Below are 8,906 nucleotides of genomic sequence, written 5' to 3' on the forward strand. Positions count from 1 at the left end.
TTTAGGTTAATTCCAGAAAATTCTCTCACTTTCTTTTTTTTTTAAGAACTGAAAATAATTTTTAAACAGTCTAGGGCATCCTCTGTGTATTGGGTACCTGGAGGACACAGGGGGATGACACCTAGCATTGCCTTAATGTCCTTCTATTTCTGTAAAAAGAGTCCTTTCGACATACATTATTTCAGCATAGCTAGAGGAAGTACTGCGTCCACTTTTATTTTCCAACTTTCCATTTGTTTTTGAAAGCTAGAGGTTAATTTATTTTTTTCACGATACTTGGCTATTGTGAATATCTGTAGGGTTACTGGGCTGCATTGTTAATGGAAATAAATATATTATCCATCTAATTTTTTTTGATAAAATTTCAATAAAATAGGGAAACGGTGTTTGAAGAAGAATGAAAAATATTCTCCATATTTAGTTACTTTTTATTTCTTTTGCCACCAGCTGGCCAAGCTCTAGTGGGGGTAAATCAGGAACTTCAATGTGCAGTAGGAATGTTAGAGGATTCACTGAGGGAGATGCTGGGTTATAACAAGGCCCCTGCCCTGTGAGGCAGGAAGAGCCTTTGCTATGCTTTCTCAGTCTCAGCATTACTGATGTTTTAAACTGGATAATTCCTTGTTATGTGGGGCCGTCCTGGGCATTGTAGGATTTTCAGCCGCCTCCCTGGCCTCTACCCACTAGATGCCAGTAACATTACCCCCAAGTTGGGACAACCAAAAATGTCTCCAGACATTGCCACACATCCCCTGAGGGGGCAAAATATCCCTAGTTCTGAACCACTAACTTAACCTGAGGTTACTTGAGGGATATTGTTGACAAAGCCCTTCCAGGGCCCAATAATCCTTTTAATATAATCAATTCGCTCTTAAAAAAATTTTTTTTTAAAGCGAGACCAAACAATTCCTAAAAATTACAGTTGTCTCTACATAGGAACTTTGGACATTTAAATAAAAAAATATAATTTGTAAAAAAGCTCTTACAAATCTGATTCTACAGACCAGTCATTAGACAGTGAATGAAGTGTAGAAAAAAAATGTTCGCTCTCACTAGTCTGTCAGAATCCCTTTAATTTATGAATATTCTCAATTTGATGAACCCACTGTAAAGTGAGACCAGATCATCTCCTTACAATTGATTCTTGGGGTTAAGGTGTTTAATTCTCTACCAGTTTTAAACTTAATGATGTTTCTTTTTTGGGGGGGTTCCTGAGAAGCAGCTCATCTTAGTGCCAATGCCAAGTTCCAATGTCAACAAAAATTCTTTGTCGTTATGGCTAACTCCATCCTTTGCCATATCATATCCATTTTATTCCCAAGAGGACAAAATACGTTTCCTGCTTTTAAATTATCCTGCTTTTAAATGTATCTCCACACTCTTGCAATTAAAGACTGCAGGTAAAGACCGATTTAGGAAAAAATGAGGAAACATGACCTGATGTGTGTTTTGAATTTAGATGGAGTGATGACCGTTGACTGTATGCCTGTTCTGTCGCTGTCATTTACCTGATAAATTGCCACCTATGGGTGTTTCTGAGTGTACTTGCACGCGAGTGGCCCCAAGAATGAAGTAGGAATCAAGTTATTGAATCAGAACACTAACGGCTCAAACGGAACTTGCCTCAGACCATAACCCTCACTGTAACCAAATGTCCTTATGATTCAGGAGTTTAGCTAATGCAGATGTGTCATTTTCTGGAGCTTCTCTTTTCAGGTGTTTTATTCTGGATCTTTTTGTTTACATGGAGCTTTCTTGAATGTTGTTAGATGGATCAACAGTCTCCTCTTGGTACAAAGCCAGCCCAGAGACGCTGAACCTGCTTTGAATTCTAATGGGAATAATGCAGAAAAGATGAAGATTTTCAAGGGAGAGTGACCCCTTCCTGGAAGTCTGGAGTATGTTACAGTATTGTGGAGTTTTGTTGCTTAAAGTCTTCCTTCTGTTCTCAAAGGAGATTTTGCCAAAGTGTAATTGTCACATTTGGGGGAATTATGACAACTCTAAGATACAAAGTTTAAGTAAGTCATTACTAATTGAATGTGAAGTCCCCCCAGTAATGTATGCACCCGTGCATACCTTTAAAGGTGAAAGATGTTCGATGGTGCTGTAAATAAAAATTTTTAAAAAATAAACACACTACTGAAATGTTTGTGGAAATTCAACAGATAACTCAAAGTAGCTGAAGTCATTTGTCTTTGTTACTCTAGTCACTTTATGACTCAGTAACTCTTCAGATTGGTTTGAATACTTTGGGACTCATTCTCTGTCTCCAGTTTGCTGCTCTCTTCTTTACACCCCTCTGCCACTCTACCACCTGCAGTCACAAGGCCCGTCTTGGCAGAAATGTCACCAACTTGAGCCATCTGCCTTACTTACTGTAACCTGGACTGACTTGGTTTTCGAATGGGACCAATTTGGCCCTGGGCGACCCAATAAGATTTGTACATGCGGGGAGCTTCCGGGATCAGGGAATGGTGGAGAGACTAGGCTTATTTTAAGAGATTTGGGAATCTCTTCAATGAGCTGAATGGCATCTTGGTGAATATTTAAGGGAACAGCCTTCTTTTGGTTTATCAATCAACTGATTCATCAGCATATGCTTACAGTAAACCATGTGGAGGTGGTTCTTGCCTCTAAGGAGCTGATAGTCTACATGGGAAGCTAAGTAAGGCAGTCCAACTTTGTGGGAGTTTCAGGAGACCCACCATAGGCTGGGAGTGCCATGAGGGTGAGGGGGAGCTTGTGCTGGCTGGGTGCTGATGCTCAAATATGCACATTCTAACCCCGGACAGCATCTGCCAAAGGAGAAGGCTGTATGTTTCACGACCATCAGCTTCCCTCAATGGTAAGCGTCTGCAAGGTGGACCAGACGACTGAGCCCAGGGCTCAGCCCAGAATCGCTGACTACTCCACCTAAAAGAGAACCCTGCCTCTCTCTGTGTCTTCTACCCTGCCTGAGGCTTCTTCATAACACTAGCACTTTGTAACATATTATACATTGATTTGCTTATTTCCTGTCTCCCCCACCAGAATAAGGCTTTATCTAACCCAGTACTGTGTTCGTCAGCCCCTATCCCAGTGCTTGGAACAATGCCACAGAACCTGGCACATAGTATAGTAGCTCAATAAATATTGAACGAATGAATGAATGAACACAAGCATGAATGAATGAGTGAATAGGTTCAACTCTTGACATCACCAGGTGCAAATCATTTAACTTCATTGTGCTTTAGTTTTCTTATCTATGAGTGAGGCTAATGACGAAAGGCCATGTTACCTTGCTTTATGGGGTGGTTGTAGGAATCCAAGGAGATAAGACGTGTGAGAGCAGAGTTAAATGCCAATGGATTTTATTATCTTAGCTTTCAATCTGGCATTCACACTCTTCCTGTTCTTACCCTGCCTCCTCTCATCTCTGTAATTCCATTTTGTCAGTTAAACACCATTTAAAGCTAAATAGCATTAAAGAGGGGTGCAATCAACATGGATGAAAGTGAAGAGGAAAGAATGAAGGGTCAAGGATGGCTTCACAGAAGACTCAGCATTTGAAACTGGCCTTGGAGTAGTTCAGCAGGTGGAGGAAGGGAAAGCACAATCCAACTCGAGAGCTTAGACCTCGTTCATAGGCAGCTGGCCCTAGAGCTTTTGTAGGTGGGAGGTGTGTGTGTGGCGGGGGGTGGAGAGGTGGGGGGTTGTATGTTGGGGAAATGCCAGGAATAGAATACTTCTGGGCACCAATTTTGTCCTCACTATGCTTAATGCTGCTTTGTTGTTCAGTGTTTACAGCATCTGTCACCTCATCTCCAGTCCTGCCTGGGATCTTGCAGACACTCCAAGTTCACTGGGAGTTTATCCCTGTTCGAAAATCAGCTTTCCACGATGCTTTTCCATTGGTTTTAGTGGGAGCATTCTGCCCACAACCCTCCATGCTTGTCCCCCGCAAACCAGCTCGAACCTTGCTGCCGTGTTTAATGCTGACTTTTCTCTCATCCTGTCACCAAGTTAGTCATTATGCTCGATTATCATTCCCTTCAAAGGACTCTTGATGTCAACCCCTCCTTTTCTGTTTCTGTCCTCTTCTCTTGGGTTCAGCTTTATCATCTCCCATCTGTGTTATACCAGAAAGCTCCTCCAAACTGCGTCTTGGCAATCCTCTTGCTTCCCCCGGCTCCAGGAAGAGGGACAAACCCCTGGCCTGTCACTGAAGCTCCGTCTCTCATCCTGGCTCCCCACGCTTTATCTTCTTCAGCAGACAAGAAGAGACCGAAGATACCTAAGGAAGTTAGAACAGAAGAGGGCGTGAGGATGGCTTCTGTGTGGTCTAGTAAATCAAGTATGATTTGGGGAGTGAATATTATACAGCAGCCTGGTCCTTTGTTGCTAAGAAGACATTTTCACTTTTTCGAGATTTGAATGACATTGGCCAAGTTATTTCCTTCCTTGTTTCTCTTTTTTGGCCTGTTCTTTCTTTTTCTATGTTAGCATGTCCCTTTGCCCCAAAGGGTGATTTCCTGTGGATGACAGATTGCCACCCTTCCAGGACTGGTGTCCTGATTGAGGCGCACACTCTGAAACTGACCTATCTATCCTGCACGTGGAAGCAGAGCCATGCTCTCTCTCGTCTTGCTGGGAGGCAGCAAGGGTGGCAGACTCTCCCTTGTTTCCTATTTTCACCACGTGGTCACAAATGTTCCCTGCCATACTAATGAGCTCCAGTACTGAGCCAAAAGAGTTGGCACATCGCACTGTTTTCTTTTTAAGCTTGGAGATGCAAGATATAAATTCACATGGGCTTTGTAACCACAAGGCTGTGTGGATTTGCCCACATTTTCTCAGGGAAGGGGTGGTGGGGGAGGAGTGAATTCTCTGCATGGCCTGTGTTGATACAGGCTTGCAGTGACGATGATAATGACCAGGGCCCCTATCTGTCTCAGAGAACTGGAACCTTAAGAAGGCCGAGCTAGAGTGCTGTGAGTGTCTTGCTGTCATGTGATGTTCAAACGTATTCAGAAAAAGTGAATGTGACACTTTTGAAAGGAATGATGCTTGTTGCTGGCTTTATGGCTTTTGCTTTCTACGATTGCTAAAGCTCGCATTACACAGCTCTTCCTAAGTGGGCAGACACGATTGGGCCCACTTAGGGCATGACCAAACCGAGGTTATAGAAAAGTGCTTTACAGAGAGTTTTTACTATTAAAAATGAACATACACTCTGAAGCAGAACTGAACGTTTGAGCATTTTGTCTCTGGAGTTTTCTTACTGTCAAATCCCAGTTCCACCATTCACATTATCTGTGAATAAAAAAAAGTTCTCTGGGCCTCAAAGTGAAGAAAATCATAATTCCTGCCTGATGAAATTGTTGTGAGGATTCAAGGAGATGGCCTGAGGGGAGCGCTCAGCCCAGGACCTGATTCTGTAGATGCTTGAGGAATGCTAGATCTTCCCTACAGTGTCAGCCTTCAACAGGCATATGACTGCTTGAGGATTATTCCAGGGTTCTGGTCAGAGGCAGTGAGGGTGGACCTCCATTTGTGTTACTGCCCTCCAGCCAAAGATTTCCAGGGACATGCCTATAGTTATACAAGTGGGCCTCGATGCTCGATGCAAAGAAGAGACTGTGTATCATGGAGAACTTTGCATCTCAAGCAGGGAGTGTCCACAAGGACTTATTACAGCATTTGAGCTTGTGTTAGGTGATTTTTGAGGAGGATTCAAGGAAATGGGGCTTTGCCCTGGGTTGGATGCTAAGTAGGGATACTTCTATGACTGGGTTTCTTTTTCTTTATTGAGGCATAACTAACATGTAACATTATATTAGTTTCAGGTGTACAACATGATTCAATACCTGTATATATTGTAAAACGATCACCACAAAAAAATCGAGTTACCATTTGTCATCTTACACAATTACAACGTTTGTGTGTGTGACGAGATCTTTTAAGATCTACTCTCTTAGCAATGTTCAAATATGCAACACAGTATTATTGACCGTAGTCACCATGCTCTACAGACACCCCCATGAGTTATTATTTTATAACTGGAAGTTTGCACCTTTTGACCCTCTTTGCCCATTTCTCCTATCCGCCACCCCACCAACTGGCAACCACCAATCTGTTCTCTGTAGGAGGGGGTATCTTAAATCTTATCTATAAGGTGGGAGGAATGAAGCAAGGCTCGAGCTTTAATTGGTAAAGAAGCAGCAGTCACTCACATTAGCAGGTCAGGGGAATGTCTGCTATTTCTGTGGTTTGCAGAGTGCTCTTGTTTTTGTCTCTGCTTAGACGAGAGGACAGAGTGGCCTCTTGTCTGGTGCTGGTATGCTGAGAAATTGTGTTCAATAGGAGAAGACTCCGGCTTAGCTGTGAATGCCAGGCCAGTCCTAGTAATACCAAGGCTGAGGTGTGACAGTTTCCAGATGGCAGGGGGCCTGCTTTACTCTTTCTTATATTTTGGTACTTAATACATGTGCATTTTAATGAAGCAAGTCGTGAGCATTTAGATCCTGGTTAGAAGGCCACTTGAAAGCAGAGTGACTCCTGGCAAGTTACTGCATCCTTGGAGTGTCAGTATCATCCATGCTTTCTACGTGAGATATGGTATCTATTTCCAGGGGTGCTGTGAAAAGCAAATGCATGTTTCTGGCAGAGTCGGTGATTTTAGAATGCCAGCTGTTTTTGAGTCCCTCTGTATATAACTGCCCCCATGACTGTCTCATTTTAGGACATAAATCAAATATACTCTCTTATTTTGCTTCACTTTATTTTGTTACATCATGGTACTAGTAAACAACAACAACAAAAATCTTTAAATATCATGATTAGAAGACCCTGCCAGATGCCTAAGGTTATTTCTTCCTTTGCATCAGTCATAGGAAATATTCTCCTATTACTGCAGCCATCATCACCAGTGTTACCTCTATGTTGGTATCAAATAATATGGACGGGAGAGAGTCTGGCTAAGGTGTGTGTCATAGACGGGAGGTCACATGGCTTGTGAGTGGCCAGGCTATTATCCAGATACTCAGGTCTCTGTCTGTCAATCATACACATGTTGAATGAATGAATGAATGAATGAATGAAAACAGTGAAGTGTAGTTCACCTCTCACCTCACAGTCTATCAGGCAAGCATTTTCTTTGTCCTCTGACACCAACATTCAGACAGACTCCTGCACAGGTTACAAGTCATGCTTACCACTTCAGTGAAAAGAATGCTCTCAGTGAGATATCTGGGGTTTCCAAGAGTCCAGTGTTTCAGAGGATCCGACCTCCTATCGCCTCTTTCCAGAGCCCTGACTTAGGCTTCCGCGCCCCAATACGTTTCAGGGCATCACATTTGAAACAGATGTTTTGAGCCCCACTGCTCATTTGATAAGATAGTGTCCTTTGTTACTTTGGGGGTTGTGATGTCTCTTGTTCCTCCTTCTTCCTCACCTCCCTTTATACGTTCTTTTTGCCTTTCTTAGGACTTTTTTTTTTAAATTAAAGATAAGTCTATGCCTTTATTGGGATGAAGTGGGAGGAGTGGGTGTCTGCGATGCTGGGCCAGCTGTTCTTCACTGGCCTGTGGGTGATGGGTAACTCGCTCAGGCTTGATTTCTACCTGGGGGAAGGTCTTGCCATTGTAGACGCCCTCACGCTGCCCACCGCCTTGGGCAGGATGGTCATGATCCGCAGGTGTGTTTTCACCACCTGGGGTTTCTCCCTGGGCGGAGCCTCCTTCCTGGCCTTTGCACAGGCGCCTCAGCCCCGAGGGCTGCTTCCCGCGCAGGCCTGGTTTCAGCAGCCTCCCTGCCCCCGGTAGGTGAACTTGCAGAAGTTCTGCTCCTTCTTTTCCTCCACTTTCTCCATCTTGTGGGTTGCTCGGGAGGGATCACCTACTTCTCAGAACATTTTTTTTTTATTACTAAATTGTAATAAAACAAAATGGCACAGACATGTATACAGTGGTTGAGATAGTTACAAACCTCAGAGGAAAGCGTGCTTAAGAAAATAGCCATTTTCACCCTGTTAGGTTGGTGCGAAAGTAATTGCGGTGTTTGCAATTATTTTTTAACCTTTTAAACCACTATTACTTTTGCACCAACCTAATATATATTTTGGACTTCAACTTGCTTTTTTATTAAAAAAATTTTTTTCTTTCAAATATAACGAACATGTAATATTATATTGGTTTCAGGCATACAGCATAGTGGTTGGTTTCAATATTATTGACTATAGTCTCTATACTGTGTTTTATATGCCCGTGACTATTTTGTAACTGCCAGTTTGTGTTTCTTAATCCCTTCGCCTTTTCACCCAGCGGCCCAACCCCCCTCCCATCTGGCAACCATCAGTTTTCAACTTACTTTGTTAAGTTAACAATATATTCTGGTTATCTTTCCAAGTCAGGACGGAAAGATGTACTCTATCTTTTTTATTAATACCTATATAGTATTCCATTGTGTAGCTTTAGCAACTTAAATATCTACTCTCCTATTGATGACTTTTGCTTCCTTTAGAAAATCATATGGACTTTAATCGAAGTTTCGTTGGCATTATTCTAACCCTTTGTGGGTACCGTGTGTGTATGGATTTGGAATTAATGGCATGAAAATGTTTATTCGTTATACTTTTTGCACCCAATTTTCTATGAGTATATGATACTTATGTAATATCAGAGAAAAGTTACTGAAAAATGTCATTCATTTCACAAGTATTTTGCTTGGTCCTGAATTCCAATGGTACTTATTGCTACTACTACACCATCTAATATTTGATTATATGTCTCATCTCTTCAAATAAATAGCATGTTCCTGGAGAACATGGGTTGCATCTTAATAATAATAATAACATTGACTCAGCACCTCCACGTGCCAGGTGCTTGCCATGAATATATGGTCTCATTTAATCCTCACAAAACTCC

At 42.4% G+C, this 8,906-nt stretch overlaps 1 pseudogene; it reads right to left on the reverse strand.

Annotated features, from left to right (window-relative positions):
- Nucleotides 1–6,325: 6,325 nt before the first annotated feature.
- On the reverse strand, nucleotides 6,326–8,094 carry LOC141567843 (small ribosomal subunit protein uS19 pseudogene; annotated as a pseudogene).
- Nucleotides 8,095–8,906: the final 812 nt, after the last annotated feature.

The sequence above is a fragment of the Rhinolophus sinicus genome, chromosome 6, assembly GCF_057876585.1.
Source record: "Rhinolophus sinicus isolate RSI-liver-muscle chromosome 6, RSI-T2T, whole genome shotgun sequence".
Taxonomy (NCBI): domain Eukaryota; kingdom Metazoa; phylum Chordata; class Mammalia; order Chiroptera; family Rhinolophidae; genus Rhinolophus; species Rhinolophus sinicus.